Below are 23979 nucleotides of genomic sequence, written 5' to 3' on the forward strand. Positions count from 1 at the left end.
GGCAAACAGCAGAGAGGACATTTTCTGTATCTCTTTTCGCCCTTCTTCCATTTAGGCCAGATTTGAAGAGTACACATCTAAAAAAAACTTTGTGTGTTGTCACATATGGGTCTTTGCACCCCCCCTTTGAGCGTTACCTTAAGCCTCTCAGCTTCTCTGATTAATGCTCTCTTTGCCCACACTCTCAGTTGAGGTGGGCCACATGTCTGGGTGGGTTTGCCCTTGTGCCTCACATGCATTCGTTTTCAGACGATGGATAAAAAAAATCATCTGTGAGCTGTTCATATGTTGGGATTTTGTTTGATAATCCAACACTGCTTTAAGCGTCTCCAGCGCTTTAAACCCCGACCTGTCTGCAGAACGTGTTCTGAGGGCGTTTTGGTGCACGGGGCTTTATTTAGGGGTGTCAGAGTAAATGAGGCTGAAAACACTTTTCAGGGATTTTTTTTTTGTTTTGTTTAATTTTCTTTCTCAAAATTCAGCACTATCACTACTCGGCACTAATCAGTCATTGTGATGTGACATAAATGTGACAAGTTAACGGGTTAGAAATGCGCCTGTGAGGAGCTGCAGGCAACAGGGCAACTAAAACGCATTTTCACGAGCTTCCTCACACAAGGTGAATTTGAGCTTGCACCCCTTTTTGCAAACCAGAGCCAATGAAGTGCGCCTCAGCAGACGCGAGAAGCTTAATATTAAGCTGTTCCGCGCAGGCAGGCACATTACCTGTGCTCTGTAGAGGAGGAACAGGAAGGATATTGTGGTTGTCCTCTTCTCATGGAAAGTAACCTCAGCATCTTCCATTAGTTTCCATAATTATCGCCCTGACAGCTGTCTAGATGTCAGCCACCATAAAACGTGACTGACATGCATCTCATGAGGCTGGGAGACAATTGCAGACTGCCGGCCTGCTGGGTGGGTATCGACACGCAGCGAGCATGATTTTTCTCTTAGAGGGGGGGGAAGTGTGAGGAGGACGGCGAGCAGACGTGTGGGAGATCAAACTATCAAAAAGCTCGGCAGCAGAACAGCTTCAGCTGCAATTCAGAGAGATTGAGACATTTTTATTAACGCCCTTTGTTTTAAAAAAGTCCATTCATTGAATATTTTAACACTTTTTTGTGACATTTGTAGATTTAAAAAACAAACATTCAAAAAAAAATAAAAAACAATTGCTGGGTTTGAAAAGAACAACTCTAGAAAACGCATGAAAACCATATGAATGAAGCTGTCAGTGGAAAGTTCAGCACCGGCACTGACAAACAGGAAGGTGGCGTGTCACAGTGCATTTGTTGCATCCCCATTGGTAGCACAGAGCACGATGAGGTCACAGCCCCGCTGAAGACGGCAGGAGTGGCCGTTAAAACTCACAGACCTGTGTCTCCTTCTTTCATCTGGCGTCACAAGCTTTGCCCCATGGTTTGCTCCTCGCCTCCTTCTGGTCTCCTCTCTCTTCTCATCACATGTGGGTCTCTGCTCTGCCTGTCTCGACTGGGTGCGAGGAGGAGCCTCGGGGGGGGTCTGCCGTGCGGGTAAGGAGCACGCTCTGAACACTTTTGAGGCAGGATTAGGCTTTGCAAAGGTGCCACAATTACTGCAATTGCTGTTGTTAAAATGGGGGGGGGAAATGACTATGTTTCAGGGCTGCTATTTGTTTGGTTTAGTGTGCAATCAGGCTGCGAGGGTTGTAAGGGCTGGACATGTGATTTGATGTAGGCCAACGGAGAGCAGCAGCTTAGTGCTGATAGTTGAAAATGAATTATTCAAACAATGAAGTATTTCTGAATCACATGGAGAGGGTTTAGATTAGCGTGTTTAAGAGGGTAAAGTACTATCCTTCCCTTCTCCCCCCCTCCTTCTCCCTTCGCCCTCTCTTTGTCTGCGTGTCTCATCGTGCACTCTCCATCTGCATAGTTTAATATGAAAGTAGAGTCTCTGAGAGACTGGACAGTCCTCATCAAGCCAGGCCAGGGTGATTTAGATGTTTTCAGTGAGGGATGCAGTTTGTGCGTTACGCTCAGACGGTTGAGTGTTTAATTGCTCAGTGAGTGCAGGTAAGCATGCAGCAGAGAGACAGATGTGGTGCTACGCTGTACGGGCCGCTCATTGAGTTTCCCGAGATTAGAAAACAACAGAAATAAAAATAAGTTTGACTCCTTTTATGTTTAAATCGACCTTCACAAATAGGAAGGGGGACTTTATGACAGCATCCGGTGTTAAAACTAAAAAAGAAAAAAACTAGGTCCTACTTATGGCCGCGACAACTTATTACGGGAAAACAGGTGAATTAATAAAACTGAAAGAAAAATGAGAAAGAAAGAGAATCTTTTTATTGTATTTCTTTTCTCTTTTTTTTTTATAGAAGGATTTTCCCACTTTTATTCCCAATCTGGATGATGGTTCTTCCCGCCAAAAGTTTAACAGCTCAGGCCTGAGAGACGTTTAACGATGTTGGATGAATGACTTCTTTTCATTTCTAATCTAAAACTTATTTAGATTTTTTTATTAAGCTTCCTAAAACAAAGAAGACACACCTTTTGGATGTTGTAATGTAGGTCACTGGTAAAAAAAAAAAGAAAATTACTTTATTAGCTTAATTAGGCGATTCTGCCTCTGAGTGAATAAATTATAGGACCGCTCCACAAATGCAAAATTGTAACCCAGCAACATTTTTTTCAAGGCATACCTTTTTACCCTCTTTTCATCTATTGGTTTTTCTTTATGTTTGTCAGGAAGTTTTGCCTTCGCCGTGGACTCTGCGAGCTGAGGCTCACGGAGCGGCCTGAACCGAGACCAGCGGCCGCTCTTTAACTACTGAGTGGTTCTTTCCAGGACTGTCCAACCTGAGAATGGTGATTTCTGGCTCAATCTCAGGTTCGTCAGCCCATGAAACGCCAGCTCTCCTCAGCAGAGTGTATGGAGGAATGCCCAAAAATAAAAACATAAATAAAGGGAAAAAATAAGCAATCTCTCCAAATGAAAAAACTCAAGACTATCCAGACTGAGCGAAAAGTCTTGAATCTGATGTTTGAATCCTCTTGAGATCAAGCATCTTTTTGTTATTGGGTCACCAATGGCTAAATAAACGAGGATTTTACAATTAAATGCTAAAATGTTTTAGAATATTTCTTGTCAGATACTAAATTCCTGCCCACTCTCCATCAGTTGGGAATTGACCAAACCTATGAAGAAAAAAGAAACTGACTTTACCCAGACGTGACTTTTAACATTGATTGTTCTTCTAAAACAATGGAGGGGGGAAGAAAAAAAACCTTTTTCCACCCATAAACTGCCGCTGCCTGTTAACCAGAAGAGGGAGCAATGTGCACGTTAACTAAAAAGCAGCGAGGCATGCGGTCAGTCAAAATTAAGCTTCACCATAAAGTTTCTTTTGCTTTTAATCTTGATGGTAAATCTCGTTGCTGCCATCCTGCTTTGTTGTCCTCTGGACTGATCGTCTCAGTCTTGATATTTAAGACTTTGGCAGATTGCTTAGTGTCCTCCCTCACCTGCATGAATTATTACTTCAGCATTTGAGTTTATGAGTAACCCCTCATCATCCCACCCTGCCTTTTTTTTTTTTTTGTGTGTTTGATGTTAAAAAAAAAAAGTTGGTCAGAATCACCTACGGATTGAAACCCGTAGAAGCAAATGTTCAGTTATTGCTATTTATCTGCCGCCTGCAGACTTCGGTTTAAAATCAATAACAACTTTGAAGATGCACAACGAGAGGATAACAACATGCTTGAATCTGGTTTACCAGCTATTGCATACAGAGCAGTAAGAGCTTCCAATCCCACTGGCATTTTAAAAGGAATTAGACCTGTATTATAATTAGGATCTAATTGAAGCGTATGGAAATACATTTGACTGTGTCGATATAATTGGGTTGTATTAAACTGATTTGATTATGTATTTCTGAACAGGAATTAGACCCATTTGTCTTGTAAAATGTCTCAAGAAGACATTTGTTGTGAATTGCTGCGTTTTAATGGAGCTAAATACAATTTAACTGACTTGAGGTGTAAGCACGTACATCGAGTTTTATGTCTCTGTACTATATCTATATCATATTTGTTTCCTGTATATGTATGTTGACTTGAAGTAAGGCACGCATAGTCAGATTTTCGGAAGGTAAGCTAACATTTCGGAAATCCTTCCGCTCACTGAAAAATGTCTCAGGAATGAATCACTTTTGCCTGTTTTGTGCACGAAAATAACAAAATAAAGTGTTTACCATTTAGCATGTTTATTCATTTCTAGATGCAATAAACGACTAGTGGAATAAAAACGAACATTTGTGATTGTGCTTACTTTTATTTGCCTTAAAGTATATATGATTTCTTTTCTGAAACAGTTTTAAAGATACAATATAGGATTCTGCATTGTATCCAAACTAAAAACATGTGTCCTTGCTACGTTTTCTGTCGTTGTTTTGCAGTCTCTGCGCAGTTTAATTACCGTAAACGATGTTCTCTTTTTATCATTTTTACTTGAGAAATCCGAAGCAAGTATTTCCTTGCTTTATACGTAGACTTTTTTTTCATCGCTAACATTTTAATTACTAATTTAGTCTAAAATGCACACACACACATACAACAACAAAGAAGTAAAAAATTAAATGAATTGCTTTCACTGTTTCCAGTAAGATTGATTTCCACTTTTATTATATGGGCTCGACCCAACATCTGTCTCATCCACAGCTGAGATGCTATGAAGTTCTCTTACTTCTCCAGCCTGCTTTTTTTTTTTTTTTTTTTTGCAAAGACAGAGTTAAAAATAGAGCCCAGTTTAATTTTCTGAGAGCATGGACAGGACTCTGAAACTGGTGAGTCTGCTGTCAATAATCAGAGAACAAAGCTGAGCCGCTCTCTTTGTTAGTTCCAGCAAGTCTTTAGTGTGTTTTAGTGTAATCGTGTTACAGCTAAATCTGTTCACAGAAGCTCGGTGTTCTGGATGAAAACCGAATTTGTAGGCGTCCGTTCTGAGAAACGTCCCTGCAAACAAAAAGGTAGTGATTGGCGTGTAACGAAGGCGACCTTTTCTTTATTTGCATCAAAGGCCAGGTTTGAAAGAAGGAAAAACAAGTCACCACATCAACATTCCTATCATATTCGTTTTGATGTGACTCTTTATTTTATTTGACAATGACGAAATCGCTTAAACATAAAATAGTTTTCTAAGATTTTCTTCGAGGTGCACACAGCTGATCTGTTTATCCGCATGCTCTCTCTCCTGGCTTTAACCTCTGTTTGCTCCGCAGCTTTGTATGTGTGAATCAGCCAATAAGTGGTGCTGTCTTTGAGCCACGTTGCCTGTGGTTATCCGTCTGAGAGTGAACATGCGGAGGGACTGAGAGGCCAGAAACCGGTGTCAAAAGTGTAAGGCCGTGCTTCTGGGGTACAACGCAGTCCGAGCATCGGTCCAGATGGGAGCGTGTGTCAGACACGCACCTGAAAGATGGATAAATCACTTAACGGGACGACTTGGTCTTTTTTATGCTCCCCTTCTTAAAAATGAGTAGATAGTAACTCACCTTTTGCCACCTGCGAATGTACAGAAAGAGCCTGCTTACCTGGTGCTTTCAAGTATATTTTCTTGTGGAAACTGGGGCACCTGTTTTATTTTCATGAATGTTGCATGCTGAAATTTTTTGTCTTCATTGATATGAAGATCTGCACAATCATAAAGCTTCCTGGTAGAAAAGTGTCTTTGACCACAAACTCTCTACGTAGCTGTAAACATAGGTACATAAAAGCCTACAATACTTACTACAACATATCTATCTATCTATCTATCTATCTATCTATCTATCTATCTATCTATCTATCTAGATAGATAGATAGATAGATAGTAATGAAAATTCGAAATTTAAGATACAAAAAACGTTTTTAACACAGAGACAGTCTTAATGAAATATATCTGAACAAATATTCTTATTTATTGGATATTACTATATATATATATATATATATATATATATATATATATATATATATATATATATATATATATATATATATAGTGCTCAAGAAACATAAAGGGAACACTTGGAGTGACATTGTGCTGTTTAAGTGTTCCCTTTATTTATGTGTATATATATATATATATATATATATATATATATATATATATATATATATATGTATATATATATATATATATATATATATGTATATATATATATATGTATATGTATGTGTGTGTGTGGGTGTGGGTGTTTGTGTTCCAAGAGTGCGTGCCAAGAGTGTTTGTGTGAGGGTTCAGGCAGCATGTTTTTTGTTGTCAGCATAAAATAAAGTTTTTGAATTCATAGGTTTCACAACGGTATTTGATTCTTAAAGGTCTGCGTGTTACAGGAAAATGATCTTTTTCATATAATTTGTAGCAGAAATCGTCACATCAGAAGGGCTTTATCACATCCGTCTTTTAACGTACGTTTCAAATTCAACGACCGATTAAGTGAATAACCAAAATGGCCTGCAGTAAAAAGCTTTAACCTGAATGGGACAACAAAACTATGAACTCGCAAGAAGAATTTCAAGTCTTTGTATTTATCCTGTGAGAGTAAATGCACAAATGAAATGAGATTACACAATAATTATATATTGAACCAGCACATTTTCCAACAGTTTAAAAAGGGCAGTAGGATTATAGTTAATACTGTCATCTCAAAACTCAATGGCTCCTATCTCATATTTCTGGGTAGTTCCTGAGAGGTTTCATGCTTTCTCTGGTATGCAGGTGTTTTTTCTGGGTACCCCAGGTTCCTTAAAATGCTCCAAACCAAACCTCTGACTGGTCAATCTGTTATTGTTTTCTCTCCATGTAGGTATGACATTACTGCATGTTTTCTTTTTGTTTTGCTTTTGTTTCAGTTATTTGTTTGTTGGCATGAGGAGGCGCCTGACCCGGAGAATGTATATTATATAGAAAAATTCAACTGAACTGAATTCAAATGCAATGTGTTATAACAAGGATGAATTTAGAAATCTATCATTTCATTTCCAGTTTACCAATCTACATGATCGGCTTGGGTTGCGTTGGACTTGCATATGTATATGTGTCGACATAACTTTACTTTAACAGGAAACTGCTTAAAAAGTTCCTTTGAGATTATTGTTTCAACTGGTGCCATGTACATAAAATGGAAGTGAGCTGAATTTAATTTAATTGCAACTTCTTGCATATATTTCCAACTGGATGGGGTGTTTTTTTTCCCCCATGGTAGAAAATCCTAAAAAGCTTTTTACTACAGCTACCGACTACGTATCAGCTATTAGTTGTGTTCATCTGGACGTGTGTGTGTGTGTGTGTGTGTGTGTGTGTGTGTGTGTGTGTGGGTGGGTGTGAGAGCCTTCAAAGGTGTGGTGAAAGTTCTGATCTGAGGTCAGTTAGTTCCAACCTCGAGGAGAGTGCCGCCGCGGCCTTGGAACAGTGTGGGGGTGGTTCACTTCCCCTTTCCCTGCTTCACAGCTTCCTGTGAGTGCTGCAACCGTTTACCACACCCTCCTCCTCCTTTCTGTCCGATAACACCCCCACCACCACCACCACCTTACACCACCTCACCAAGCCCTAAAACACTAATAGACATCTCTCCCCTCGTTCCCCATCCTTCCCAGTGAACACGCACACAATCCAACAGATTTTTCCCATGATGCCCCTCGTTGCTCTGATTCCCTTTTTTTTATCAGCCAGTGTCTCTCTGACCTGCTCTGCCTCTGACCCTCTCACAGGTCAATCAGAAAATACGAGCCCTGCTGCCGTGCAGGTACTCGTCCTCACGCTGAGGCCACGGCGTCGACACGCACATTCACGAGCATCTCATTGAAACAAACAGTCCCCGTGTGAATCACCACTGAAGGGTGTCTGTGAGTTTATTCTCCGCCGTCTGAACAATGATGAAACACCCAACACAAAGCGCAGCCGCGATCTGCTCCGATGACTTGTTTTTCTGATTCGTGCATCACACCTACAGCACCAGCATTCCTACACGGCTCCCATCAGTCATTGTGCTGCGCGAATTCAGATTTCTGAAGGAGATCTTGTGTGTGTGTGTGTGTGTGTGTGTGTGTGTGTGTGTGTGAGAGAGAGAGAGAGAGTGGGCGTATGTAAGCCTGTGGTCTGTGGAGGGACAGTGGAGATGTGTTGGAGAGTATCCGCGTGCGTGTGTTTGTGCAAATTGTGAATCTAAACACAATGGTTGTGTTTTTTAATTTTTTTCTTCCTATGGGGGGGGGATTAGGTCTACTCCTCAAAAAGGGAGGGCTGTTCCTTTGGAGGGGAGAGGAGTGGGGTGGAGCGCTTGGAGTGAGTGTTTGTGGGGGAGTGAGTGTGGGGGCAGCTAGGCCATCTGGACTGTGAAGAGGCTGAAGAAATAAAGGGAGAGAATGTGTTTGTGTGTATGTGTGTGTGTGTGTGTGTGTGTGTGTGTGTGTGTGTGTGTGTGTGTGTGTGTGTGTGTGTGTGTGTGTGTGTGTGCGAGAGAAAGCTTGAAGGAAGGATGAGAGGAGAAATTGAAAAAAGGAGGCAGAGCCAGCAACTGAGGTTCTGTAAGAAAGAACGAAAAAAAATAAAAAATAGAAGAAGTTTTCAGGACAAAAACAAGGAGGGATGTCGCTTGTGGACGTTCCACAGAACATCTCTTTTACGGCGTCCGGCAAAACTGGATGGATTTTACTCCACAGCCACAACGCACGATCAAACATCTGCGTTTCAGAGCTTTCACGTTCACTCACTCAGCAGCTAACAGGAACAGCTAAAAAGAATCTTTTTGATGAATGATATCAGCGTGCTAAACAGTAACAGGTGTAATTAAAGATTAAGTTAATAAATTACTCTAATTATACTTTTAATGCGTATCTCAATGCAGCCACTCCTGAAGGTTTCAGGACAAAAATGTGGCGGATAATAATATATATGTAGAAATTAGTGATTATCACGCATCAGATGCTCCGTAATATCTTTTTAAAGTCGCAATGATTTTTTTCCCCAAAAATAAAAATTTTCACACGAGAGGAAAACGACAACTCCCTTGACATCAAATACGTTCCACCGAATTCTTTAGAAGGCGCCGCTAGATCGAGGTGCTGTGCCTTGAAAAAGTATTAATAACCAAACCGTTTTGCGTTTCTGTCACGTTACAACCAAGACGTTCATTTCTGGAGAAAATGCGGGGTGCTTTTATATTTAGACACCCTGAGTCGATACATTGCAGAGCCGTCTTTTGCTTCGATCACAGCTGCAGGTCTTTCAGGGTGCATCTCCACCACCTTTGTGCAACTACCGAATGAAATTTTGTGCCCATTCTTCTTCAAGAAATAGCTCTGTCTGATTAGATTGGACCATTCCAACACATGAATATGCTTGTTCTAAACCTTCGTAGCTTTGGTTGGATATTTAGGGTCATATGATCACAAGAGGAACCTTTGCTGTACTCTCAAGTCCTTTGGCGCCTCTAACAGGGTTTTATTCCCCTTCAGACCTGCCCTGTACAGTCATGTGTAAAAGTTAGGACACCCCCTCAGATATAATTTGGTGGTGGTAAGGTCTATTCTTTTTTGTTTTTGGTGTTGTTGTTTTATTTTTCTGGAATGAAAAGTGACTTAATCACAGTTTAAGATTAAATATTAACCTTGTTTTACTCACTAGACAACAGATTTCAATAAAAATGTGTGTTCCATCTTATTAAAAAGTTAGGACATCCTACTCCAAAAGCTGGTGTGACCCCATTTTGGTCAGACATTTCTTGTGGCCATCTGCCAGTCTCTGACAGTGGGGAAAGTTTTTTTTTCCTTCTCCTCACTTTCATCTGTTTTGAGAAATGTCTCGGTTCAGCTCACCCCACAACACAACAGTCAACAAGGAGATCAAGATCTGCACTTTGACTCTGCCCAGAACTTTTTCTTTCTGAAGTCCCAGCCAGTCCTTGGTGGATTTACTCATTTGTTTTGGGTTATTTTTATGTTGCAAATTCCAATTCTTCGGCTTTTATTTTTTTTTCACGAATGCTCTCACATCTTCCTCAAACACTGTCTGACACATGGTAAAATTTATTGCATGACGACTTTTTAGTTTTTAGCAACTTTTAGCGGCTTGTGGTCTGCTTTCAGGGTGAACTCTTGTGCATGGCCAGACCGAGACATGTTGACACACGTTTTAAACATCCTCCACTTATAGACTCTTTTCAGGATAGAGGAATGATTGATTTTAAATAATTTCAGACTTCTGTAAACTTCAGTCAGACTCCTAAAGTCTTCTTGCTGAAACCTGCAAGACAGCTCTTTTGATTTCATCATGGAGAAGAACGTAGCATGGGTGGTGAGGTCAGCACAGGGGACTGTGGGATGCAATCTACAGTTAATGTCTATTTGCAAACTTTAGTCTCTTAGGGGAATGTTTGTTTGAATATCCATGCAAACTGCACAGTTCTGTAATTTGAAGATTTAAATAATTTGCGCTGTATTTTGCTGTGTGCATGAGTGTATCAAACGATGGTGTGATGCACTCATGCAACTGCACAGTAATCTATATTGTCTGTAATGGCACTGCTATCTGACTTTTTGACACAAACATGAATCTTATCAGATGCTAAGGACTATTTGGATGCTTTAAAGGTAGAGTCTGTGTTTTTTGTGAAAGTTTCCCCAAGTCCCTTTTTCAATAACTGCGAATGCTCAAGAGCGTCTTTCCTGCTCTTTCGCTCCTCAGGTGGATTGTGTAAAAAAAATCTCCCAAATCCATTCTGGTCTTATTTCTTTCTACTGAGGCCATCTTCTTCTTCTCAAAAATGTGTACGCGGTTTGCTTCTTGCAAATATTTACTGTATACTTTGCCATATTCAAAAGAATACGGTGAGAGCCGTGGAGCTACAATGAACGGCTAACACAGAAGCTAACCGCTAAGCTAACTGGATACATAAACACTAGAAGTGCGCACGTGCGGCCAGCAAGCGGAAACTGACAAGGAACGTGCACAACCACTGGTGTTACATGAACGCGTCAGAATGATTGGCATGTGGGACAACCAATAGATAAAGTGATACCCCTGAAAGTTGAGGGACAGAGGGGAATGAAAGCAGGAACAAAACTCTGACCAATCATTGCTCTTCAGTGATTGGTCAAAGTTTTTACAGGTCTGCAGCTCCCACTGAGATACATTATTTTAACCTACATTTTCTGAATACATAATGCATTGACTACTTTCAGGATGGAAGGACTATTTCACCTAGTATAACAAAAACTTGTTTCTGAACAGGATTACCAACTATAGCTATAAGAGGCTAATGACTAATCTCCAACTATTTAAGGTAACTGATTGATTGATCTTTAATGTGTAAGGCAAGGGTAAAAAAAAGCTCAAGACAAATGGACACCACACCTCTTAAATTTTTGTAACAAATTTAAAATCCAAGATTTTTTTTTTTTTTTTTTTTACACTTCACAATTACATGCTGCGTTCATTTGGTCATCATTTAAAATCCCCAGCCAAATAGTTTCCCTGCAGCAAAAAGATGCTGTTTTTTAACTCCAGATGGAGGCTTTTCTGTGCGTAGCGCTCCCTGTGCTGGTGGGGACTTTCTCCAGTTACTCGCACAGTCCAAAATCATGCATGGCATCCTGCCTAGGGAGTACTCTGCCTCTCATCCACTGACTGCTGGAGAAGAACTAGGGTTCCTTTTTAAGGAAAAGGACAAGCAGGTATGGAAAATGGATGAATGTATTTCATTTATTTACTGGTAAAGTTATTCTGCCTCCCTGAGAGTTGTTAAAACTGAATATCGGGAAACTAAACCCATGGATTTCTTCTTAAAGTGGTCATCTTCAGGCTATGCTTCTGGACAAACACTGATTTTACTGGACTACTAAAAGTAAAAAACAGAAGCATAACTTCTTAAAGTTAAAACATTAACTTAATGAAATTTAGAAAAAAAAAAGGATATTAACAATATAATTTTAGTCATGGCACAAAGGAAACAGACTCTTCATTAGTTACGTTTACACGGACAAAAGTAATTGGAATAAAGGGCCGATCAAAAAAAATGTGTCACGTAAAGACGGAAATCAGGATATTGTGATCGGATTAAGCTCAATTGGAATGAAATTGTATTCCGAATGAGAGGGGTGGTTTATGCCAATTGATAATCTGATCCACATGCATGTAAATATTCAGGATTAAGTTATTCTGTACCTGGCAATCTGACCTAACGTAAACGTGATGTATATCTGCGTTGTTGAGTGGCGGGAATACGTCAGGAAGCAAAACTGTCTGGGCTCCCAATACAACCTTTTGTGTTTGAAACATAAAGAGCTCAAAAGTAACGCTTCAACCATAATTAGAAGCTGGTGCGAGTCCAGCCTGGGTGCTCGGAAGACAAACAAACCCATACAAAACTGCTTTGTTTACATTTTTTTGCTGTTCAGCAAAGACGGAAGTTCTTCTTTTCTGTATTTTTTTTTTTTTTAGGGGGGATTTGATAATTGAGCATGTCAAAGTGGTTCTGTTATGAATAAAGCCAGGTGCATATTAACGCACATTATGATTGGATTAATTGATTGTGTTACCATATAAAATGGTACAATATGATTATTTTTTGTTTTTTAATCCAAATACATTCAAATCCAATTGCGAACTTTTGTGCACTTAAACATAGCTACTTACTCTCAGGTTTTGATGCAACAGCAGATTTGCTCGCGTTCTGCAAAACCTTAGGCTTCAAAGGTGGTGTACTTTTCTACTATCATTATACCAAGGCCCTACCATGATATTTGTGATGTCTATGTTTTACTATATTGGTTGCAGAATGTGGGTCATTCAAGTCCACTGTTGGTCCAACCACAAAGGGGCTGGTGCATAACGGCTGTGGTTTACATTCGGAAAATGTCAACCTAAAAAAATAAATGAAAAAAAAAAACACATTTATCATGACCCTAAAAAATAAAACTTCTCTGAAAAAAAGAAATGTCTGCCAGATTTGGCATTGTGAGTGGGCATGTACTGAAAAATGTGACAAAAACAAAGTGTGCTGATTTTTTGAAGCAGTGTGCAGGTACACGACTGCCAACTCGACTACTAAGGGGAACTGGTACCAGGATCCAAATTCATTTTGGTGCGTCACCTGATTGTCAATAGATTCTGCCAAAAGCAGAAAGAAGGGAAAATAAATTCTAACTTGGTTAATTTGTGTGTTTAATACAGAGCAAAAAGTCTATAATGTGAGGCGCCGCCTATTGCCAGATCCTGACAGCAGAACATGCCCAAACAAACTGGTGTGCAATCAAAAACCAAACCATCTCTCTATTGGTTAATATAAATAAATACAAATTCACAATGAAAAATTACATTTACCATTTTCTCGGCCAATTTCCCTCACTGTTTCTGGCATTTGGCTGCTGCCAGGTCCTGGAGGTTTGCTGCACAATAGTAGCTTCATGATTAGCATTTCCCTGTTTCCGTCAGTTTCTAAAGGGATCCTACACATATCCTATATTTTCAATTGTTTACATTAGTGTTGACATTACAAATGTATGGAAACCATTTAACAACAACGTTTAGTTGACATATTTAAATAAATTTAGGATTATTTTTTGCTGGCAATGCAAATGTTCTGCTAACGTAAAATGATCAAAGGTCCTCTTTTACCTGGACAGTCAACTTTTCACAAACTGTCATCCTGCTATGTCTGCTATGTGGGTAGCTCTCCGCTGCTGCTGCTGCTGCTGCTGCTGCTGCTGTTGTTTACGAGATGTCAAAACGCAAGTGTAACTTTACAGACAAACCACAAAAGAAATTTCCTTCATACCGTCTTGGTCAGTACATATGTGTTGCGAAATGCACCATGTGCAAGGCTGCTATATGTTTCTTTTGTCAATGACAAAGGTGGCAAAGATCTCATAGGTCAAATGGAGATAGTAAAATATAAAAAGGCTATGTGAGTAGACTGAGTTTGTTCTTACACCTGAGAAAAGGGGTTGGATGCACAGAATGACTGAAGATTACGCAGTTTGTATTTCCATTTCACTTACACAATGCAAATTTTGAGGGTGATTTATATATATATATATATATATATATATATATATATATATATATATATATATTTTTTTTTTATTTTTTTTTTATTTATTTATTTTTTTTATATATATATCAAAAATGGTCACCCTAGCCAACAAACTAGTGTTGGCAAACTACTACAGATTTTGAACAATAGTGTTAAATAAATGCATTTTATTCATTCCTGGACATTCTGTTTGCTATAATTACCCCTATAGCTTTATATCTTTAGGGCGTCCTTAGTAGGTGATTTTAGCAGCTAATACTAAAACAGTGTTTCCTAAACCTAACCTATGCTAAAATTTACGCTAACTCTTTAAACCTGGATAATGATGATTGACACCCTTGTTGCGTAACTTTATCTGGCTCAATCATATAATTCATTATTCTCATAAATAAATCATGCTTTGCAATAGTTACATTTTCATCTTTCAATGCAAGGGGACATTGTTTTGTAGGAAGTCAGAAAAAACTTGATGTTTTCTATATTTAATCACATAGAAAACATCAAGTTTTCTATGTTCCACTGATAGCACATTAATGGTGTATTGACAGAATATTCGTAATTTAAAATCAATAATCGGTCGAAACAACTATCTCCAGCATTCTGTCATTTGGTGAGGACTTCCTCATACATTGACCTTTGAAGCAACAGCTCCCTCATATTGTCATCTTGTTGGTTAAACATACTTTCAGGGTGTCCTGCATCACTATTATGCCCATGATACCACCAGTCATGATTGCTTTACTGCCACCAGAGTGAACGTGTCCTAATTTCCTACGCTAGATCAAATTACAACAGAAACTTTTTTTCAGTGGTGTGGGATAACTATGGTATTGTTGTTGATCAGTTGGTAAATGGCAATGTCATTATTAAACATTATCTCAGTTTTATCTAGTCCCAAGAATCACTGACTGATCATCATGTTACTGTGAGCTGGTTGGTTTATTTATTTATTTTTTAGCCCAGACACATTATAACCATTAGATGTATGACGTGTTCCACTAATCTTGAGTAAACTATTCTTTAATTTTTCCTTAAATTCACCAGTTAGCCTGCTTTGGAAATATTAACACTTGTAGATAATGTCATTAAGAGGACGGAGCTCTTGCTTTTACATAATTAGGTTTTTGCTGTTGATTGCATGTAAAACAGGGACGTAGCAACTTAACATTTTCCAAATCATGCATTTGGTCGTTTCTTTTATGACCTCTTTAAAGCAGGATGTAAACACGTGGAGCATAGAAAGACAGAAAAATAGCTAAATTTGCCGTTACTAAAATATGTGTCTCTGAAGTTGAATGTATATCCAAAGTTAGAAGTTTTTACATTTAGCTATAAAGTAATTATAAAAACTCAGCCGGGTAACAAATAAAAATAAAATACTTAATTTGCCCTGTGTACATCTTCAAATTGATGTTATTCCATTAGATAGCAACAATTTAATGTGATCAGATGTTATGGGGGATGTTATGGGGAACTTTTGACAGATTGTGACGTAGCTTCCACGTAATTTTCATCATCTCTCAGTGTTTTTTCCTCTGAAGAAAAAGTGATTCAGCCTTGCTTCCTTTAGGTGACATAATCATGCTAAATCAACCTAAGTCATTCTGTTGCGTACTTGGAGTCTCTGGGATTGCAGAAAATGTCAATGTAGTCACTGCAGCTGTGTAAATATCTTTATATTCTTTTTGGGTCATATTTTCAAGCTTTTTTATTAAAAAAAAAATTAACAATTATGTCACAGTAATTGCAGCAGAGTAAGCTAAGCAAGGTCACAGAGGTCCGACTTGCCAGCCTCATAAATCCGCCATTTCTATTTCTCTGAGCGATTTTGCAGTCCTAGTTGAAGAAACCCAAAGTCTTCAGTTGTTCATTACACCTTCCCCCGGTATACAATAAAAATGGCCGAACAGGGTGAAGTGGCGCACTCTGCCACCTGGATGTGGGCGGGGTAACCTGACTCTCGCCAGATGGATGTAGTTCCACAGAGCTTCACACGGCTCCACACACCCATCTGGACTTGCCCCCATTGGGAGGGATATCAATGCCACATAAAATGGACGAGCCAATCAGGATCGCCAGGTGGGATATTTGTAGATGTAACGTATCAGAGAAGCGACTGTTTGGTTTCAGACAACAATGGTGGCTCGCAGTGAGGAAGCAAGTGGTGACCAGACGTTTGGATGACCTGTCCATGGCAAAAGCTGTCCCCGGAAATGTCCCATATTTCAGTGTCACGATGGAGTAAAAAAGTTTAATGCAGCAAGAGGGATTTACGCAGTCCTGCCGCTGTCCCGACGTATTAGAAGAGCTGAGCCGAGCGCGTTCCCTGCACCGTCAGTGTTGCAGATTGGGCAAAACAAACCAACCCCCTACAGAGACTCTGCGCCCGCCTGCCCGCTTAACAAAATCAGAGACGTCCCCGGTTTTCATTAGAGAAATCTGGTTACCCGCTAACATCGGTGCTACTATTTCATTAGTGTTGTCCAATCTACTGAATATTAATTATTTAAAAGAACACAAGAGAACGGCTTTTGTTAGTGGAAACAATGGTTTTGGTTTCGATGTTGGTTTCGATGTGAGCGGCTGAAGTAGTGCTTCAGTAAAGATGATGGACAAGTGAATTACCCAATCATATGCAAGGATTTTTGATAAGGCCCCTCCTTCTGAAATACATCTCCAATGGAGCAATCCCAGACGGATGTGTGGAGGTGTGCAGAAAGAAATCCATCTGGCGAGAGTCAGGCTGGGGGGGGTGAAGTGCCTCATCCAGATTTAAAGAGAAAGCACCGAACCGCCGATGCAGATGTGGGGGTAAATTAACGAGGAATTGAGACCAAAGCATTGCAGTTCTACTTTATATAGACCACTACTGAATGATTTCAATGTGAAAGGGAAGAACTGAAGAGCATGACGTATGTTTCATTTTAAAACCAGTCTTTGACTCCTACAAATCATAAGCTGTGATTAATCCTTAATCATCCTCGGGAGTTAAATTGGTGAGAATATCTCAATTGCAATGTTTGTATTGTTTCAGTTCCTTGGTTTCTGCGTATGTTTCCCACTATTAAATGCCCTATTTTGAATGGTAGAAAGAAAACCCACAACAAGTGTGCCATATATCCTACCCAGGAGGACCCGAGGCTGTTACTGCTGCCAAAGCTGGTTCAACAGAACACTAGGCCATGAGTTTAAAATACTTACACATTTTCTGTTTAAACGTTAACAGTTTTTAAACAAAAAAACTGAAATAGTCCCTTTTTAATTATGAATTATTTATTTAAAATCTGTTAAAGATGTTATGAAGAAAACAACTTAAATCACCTTTAGAGATAGTTTGTAAATGTGGAAAACGTAGAGGAATGTGTTTATGTTACGCCGGCACTGCCCAAATTCAGTATAATATACAGAGGAACAAACTTTTGGATAATTCAGAATTCATAGCGATGCTGTTGTTCTGAAAGTTCTTGAAGGATTTCACTATACTGGCCAGGCCTTCCAGCCTGGCCATGGCCCTCTTTGAGAACTGTGTCCATGTATTTTGCGTATTTTATGTGGCCTAATTTTCCAGAAATCCCAACAGTGTTCTTAAGTACAGCTTGAAGAAAATATTACACAGCTGAATTTGAATAAAACTACGCACACAAGCAAGAAAAACAGAGAGGAAGAGCATGAGTAGACATTCTCAGAAGAGGCTTGATGAACTGACCTCAGCATCCATTTTTACATCCAGTTTACAAAAATCAAACAAAAAAACCCAACCCAACATACAAACAAATATTGAACCAGAGCTGTTGCAATCTAAAGCTACAGGAAAAGGAACATCTAAAAGCATCCGTTTTTAGCAGCTTCCAAATGTCCACCTTTACAGGAAACCAATAAAAATAAACCTTGTCTCATATCATTGTTCACTCTAACTTCTGGGCATTCTGTCACAGTTCTGTCTAATCTCATCAGATTACACATTACTCATGTTTGCTCACTGCTCTTTTTGTATTTCCACCCCTACGTGTGTGCACAAATGCTAAATTCAGTATTTATGAACCTTGCAGATATCAGGGGACACAGTGAAAATTATTCTCTGTTCAGATTTGACACATTTTTTGAAAAAAAAACAACAACATTTTGTTCTGAGAGAACCAAATCTATCAAATATAGTGCGTGAAATTTAGATTTGTGTAGAATTTCTTATAGTATAGGTTTGTTTACAGCTCTCCACGGTTGCTGCTGCTCAGACTGTAGAAAGCAGATTTCGCCCCGAGGGGAACAGTGCAAAGAAATCTGATAAACTGAAACTCTTTTCTTCAGGTGAGGTCTCGGAGCTGAAAGAAAAATAATCCAAGAAAGAAGTAAAGCAGTAAGCTTACCTGATCTCTCTTTTCTCTGCTTAAGGCTGAAGCTTGAAGTCAGTGCCTGGATCATTGACTGTTGCATAGTATGTTTATTTATTTCTATTTATTTAACAAAAAGTGAAGGGATACATTCTGGGTGTATTTTTTTTTATCCAAAGTTAGGCTGCCAGGATGTGATGTTTTTATTTAATTCAGTTGAAAATTGTCTAATAATCACAAAGTGAACTTAACTGCTGTTGTAATTCAACCTTAGACAAGTTTTTTCAAAGTCATTATAGGTGGCTGTAGCTGTATGTAGAAAGGATCTTCTGTATGTAGAAAGGTCTGTTTCATAGAGTACCTGAAGAAGCCTCTGATTGAAGACACGACACTTTCACATTAACACACGTGTCTCCAGTCCAGTCTGTTGTGTAAGATATTTCTACTCTTTCACCACCTCTGTACTCAGCCTTTTGTCCACCTCTGATACGGCAGAGAACTGCAGAGTCATTTGAGTATTTCTGCAAATGACAGGACCGTGTCTTATACTGGAAGGCGAGGTGTTCAGAGTGAAAATAAATTGTGTAAAGTGCTGTCCTCTGTTTTGCTCCTGCGCTGCTGACCCACTGTCTACACACACAACTTTTCACTCTCGCAAACAGTGGCCTGCTTGTTTGTTAGTCATTCCAGATGATTGTTGAGCTGACACCATGGCTGTGTTCACACTGCGGATCTTGATGCCGTTTCTTTGCTGAAATCAGATTTTCTTGAGGTGGCCGTTCCCTTACTCCTATTAAACGCGACCGCTGTTTGACCGGTTCAAGATCGCAAAGCGACCCGCATGCGCAGGTGACCGATGGAGACGTCACACAGAAGCGTGCTGTTTAAAAAGAAAAGATCCAAATTGGGCCGTTCACACTGCCATGAAAAAGATGGATATGGGTCTCACATGGGCAAAAAGATCGGATGTGGGTCGCATTTCCCCGTGGTGTGAACGTAGCCCATGTGAACCTGAAGCATTGTTCTTGTTAAATCTGTCCAGCTGCCTCTTCAACTGACCTTTGGAGACTTTTACAGTGAGAATTTCTATGGGAAACTTTTTTATCACCATCTAACATCCTCTGATTATAAAACAAGCAATTAGATCAGACCAAATTCACTCTCGCACAATTGTGATGGGGCTGATATTGTTGCCTTTTCTCATTAAAACTCATCATTTTGTCATTAATGAAGCAGTTGCATGGTGTTTTTTTTATTCATCATTAATTTTTTTTGCAGAAAGGTTTAAACATTTTTCTTAAGTTATGCAACGCTCTGAGTATATGCCTCCTTACAGGTTATTTTTGTTTTTATGGTTTGCCATACCTAAATGCTTCAGATCATCCAGCAAGTTTATCAGATGAAGATAACCTGAGTAAATACATACATTTAGCTTTTGTAAAAGAAGAAAAATGTTTTCAAACCAAGCTGTCCAAGTGAAAATTGTCCTCTCAACCTAATAACTGGCAATTGTTGCCGGCAACTAGCAATGATTATTTTATACCTGTGAGTTAGTTTGATGTGTTAGGTTTTTTTTTTATCTTTTAGCCTCATTCATCAAGGAATGTTTTCAGACTTCTATAGATAAAAGTCTGAGCAATGTGGCAAGCATTTGCCTTTTCCCCATCTTTGTTCTGATTTTCATAAATAAAATGCAGCACAAACAACGGCTTTCAGGAATCACCTAATTAGTAAACTCATTCCATCTTTGTAAAATTTATTATCATCATAAATATGGCTGTTCTATTGCAAACCAGCTGCATTTATAATGCACATAAAAACAAACACAGAGGCCAAAGTGCTGCACAGATAAAAGCGAGATAACACCAGGAGAACCAATAAAGTTCAAACGTGACCATAAAACCAACACCTTACTAAGCATTAACAGCCAGAAAGAAACTATGTGCTTTTAAAAGAGATTTAAAAATGGCCAGGGAGGATGTCTGCCTTATGTACAGCAGCAGATCATTCCAGGGTTTGGGGGTAGGCTACGGAGAAGGCCTGGTCCCCTCTGAGCTTATGCCTGGTGAGGCCATTTAAAGAATTAAAAGTAAACAAAATAATCTTGAAATGGTTGGGCAGCCAGTGAAGTGAACATAAAACTGATGAAATGTGGTTAAATGTATCTGTGTTAGTTAAAGGATGCGAAGCAGCACATTTTTGCACCATCTGCAAGTGCTTTTTCCGGAGCATGGGCTTTACCTTGGCCAGTTGGCGAAGCCGAAAGAAGCTGGACTTTATCTGGCTATCAAATTTAAGCCGATCGTCCATTTTTAAACCAAGATTTAAGGGAATCAGCTTCCAGACACCCCATGTCCAAACAAAGGCCCTCTGGTGTGCCACTCTAGTCTTCTTTTTGTTAAAATGTAAAAAATGTAAAACCATCCACCCTGTCGAATCATTACCACAATCAAGAAGGGGCGTAACGGAGTTTTTGTTACCCTCAAGTGGGACATAGATTTGGCAATTGTGTGTATAAAAGCAAAAAGAGACGCTATGCTTCTGAAGAATGGATCCCAGTAGGAGCGAATGAAAAGTAAAAAAAACAGAGTCTAAGACTGAACCCTGAGGAATTCCTCATAAAAACAGGTGCGGTGGAGGAGAATTTGTTTTTAAAAAAGTTTGGTCAATCCGGTTAGATTTGAACCACTCCAGTGCTGCTCCTCGGATGCCCACTAACTGCTCCCACCGAGATAAAAACAATTTAGTGAAAATTTTGTCAAAGAGCACAAGAACAACACTCTCACCAGAATCAATGGCTAGAAAGAGGTTATTACCTTTAAAACCTTTTCAGGTACGAACTCTGTGCCGTGCAAATATTTAAAACCGCACTGAAAGATTTCTAGAATACTATTCATGAAAAGAAAAATGGCATTAATGAAGTATACAAAGATTTGTGAAAGTCTTTTTATGTTTGTTAAAGAACATTAACGAACCAACAGCATCTTGAAGAGCAAGGAACATAGCGGACAGGTCAAGCATAAAGTCCTTTGTCTTTAGTTTAGATCTGATATTTTTTAATTATGTTAAGTCAAATAATGATTTAGGTGGAAAAAATACTAGCTCTTTTAGATATAAACAACTAAAACAATATAAAATGTACCCAGTTACCATCTTGTATACGTTTGGACCTTATTGCTACATGGTAACACGGTCAGAAAATATGTATTTAGGTGTGAGAAGACAAAAGAGCTCTCCTGTGTCCATTTCTAATGTTTTCAACAAACCGCCTCCCTTCCCCCGATGTGTTCGCCACATCGATATCAACTCTGTCCTTTTTTCCAAACTCCCTCAAGACTTCACCCCTCCCCTGGCCTGAGCTCCTCAGGTCCTGCATGCTAAGGGGTCCCCGTGGGTCGGGAGCTCATGACTCCCTCATATAAGCTGTTTCCTCTCTTCGCTGACCTCGTGGCTTCCTCTCTGTTTCTCTTCTAACCTTCATTTTTTCTCTTTTCACTTTAAACACTCACCATTTGTTGCCTCATTATTTCCCCCACTTTCTCTGTTCCAGTGCCTGAGCTCCTCAACTAGTTTAAGCTGTTCTTGGTTGGCATATTGATTGGGGTTTCCATTGGCCTCCACTAACATCCCATACACTTCCCCCTCAGTCTCTTGTGTTCCCCAGTGTACTGTAATGCTCAAACCTCTTTGATCCGTGCGTTTGCATCTGTCTGTCGGCTGCTTCCCTAAATGTCTCCATTTGCTGTGAGCTCTACCTCCATGCACCACTGTCTCTCTGGCTGTAACACACACACACACACACACACACACACACACACACACACAAATGCAAACATGAAAACACAGAGATCACATCATACACGTTGACACGCAGACGTGAAAAACTGATGCGTATAAAAACAAGACGGCAGTCTGACTGCAAGCTTTTGCACTCCTGTCTTGTCAGCTCATCCTTTTTTCCACAACTCTGTGCGTGTTTGTGTTTTGCACCCATGACATAAACCCACAAGTTTCTGGGACATGAACGTCTTACTGCACCTTTCCAAATTATTTCTAATCCTTGAGCTGTTATACATTTTGTCACAGTACATGTCCTATGTTTTCCTTATCTTATTTTTTAAGATAGGCAAACATAGTGAAGCATAATTGATCAATTGTTTTGAATGTGCATCGACAAATAAAAGTGTCGCTTTTCTACCTCACAAGAACCACCTTTTCCTATGTGAGTTTCGGCTTTATGCATCATATGACTAACCATTTTGGCAATTTGTTGTAACACACTGCACGTCAAGCTCAGTCAGATCGGACAGGGAGTTTCTGTGAACATCAAATTTCAAGTCTTTCTCAGATTCTCTATTAGATTTAGGTGTGAGCTTTGACTAGGCCATTCAACGAAATTCTCTCCCACAGTGCAGAGTCTTGTCCTGCCTTTTTCAGGGTTTTTCTTTTCCTGTTAATCTCTATTTAGCTCCATCCATCGTCCAGTCAACTATGACCAGCTTTCCCGTACTTGCTGAAGAAAAAAAATATAAAATAAACACAGCATAATTCTGCTACCGCCATGTTTCACAGTAGGGATATTGTGTTCAGGAACAAGGTTAGTTCTCTGCCACACATACCATTTTGTTCATAGGCCAGGTAATTCAATTTTGGTCTCATCTGACCAGAGCACTTTCCCTACATGACTTGTGGCGAACAGTTTCTTTCAGCAATGACTTTATTCTTGCCACTTTTTTTTACTGTTTATGCCAGATTTCTGGCTGCTTCTCTGATTGACAACATCCATGAAACCCTGTGATCTCTTGTCTCTTGATGAGGTTGTGCTTGTGCCATACTCCCATAAAACACAAGCTGGTCAAAGCTTGGCGCGTTGTTTTCTAACCCAACCCTGTTTGAAACTTTACCACAACTTTCTCCCATATCACTCTGCTGTCTTCCTAGGTCTTCATCGTGTTCGCTAACAAACCTCTGAGGCCTTCGGAGACGGTAGCCTTTATACTAAGAACAGATTAAACACAGAAAGGCTCTATTTACTAATTAGTTGATGTTTAAAGCAATTATTTGCACTGCATTTTATTTAAAAGCATTAGATCAAAGGCAAGCGAACATAAATCCACCCCAAATGATTCAGATTTTTCATCATTTTTTTTAGGAAAAAATGCATGGTTGGGTACTCGGGTGGATTTACATTCAAATGGGTGGATACACATTACACATGCACACGCGCTCACAGATCAAATCCAAACACAGCCCATGGGAGTGGTTGTACTTTACTCCCGCGTATAGCCGAAGGGAAAGGAGCGATGTGGTATGAGGGAGAAAAAAAAAAAAACTGAATCCAAATTAGAAGAATCACTCAGGCAAGGAGGAGAGAGAGAGAGAGAGAGAGGAGTTAGAGAGGAAGAGGAGGACCAGGACAAACAGAGCCAGTGACCTGAGGAGGGAGTGTCTGAGGACGTAATGAGCGTGCATCAACAAGGGGGCTGCTGAGAGGACATAAACGCAAAGCACAACAGTGAAAGCAGTTCAGGGAAAGAGCAGGAGAACAATATTGAACATGTTTGTTGGCGCAGGGCGTCTTTGTCCAGCTGT

Source organism: Fundulus heteroclitus, unplaced genomic scaffold (genome assembly GCF_011125445.2).
Source record: "Fundulus heteroclitus isolate FHET01 unplaced genomic scaffold, MU-UCD_Fhet_4.1 scaffold_54, whole genome shotgun sequence".
Taxonomy (NCBI): Eukaryota; Metazoa; Chordata; class Actinopteri; order Cyprinodontiformes; family Fundulidae; genus Fundulus; species Fundulus heteroclitus.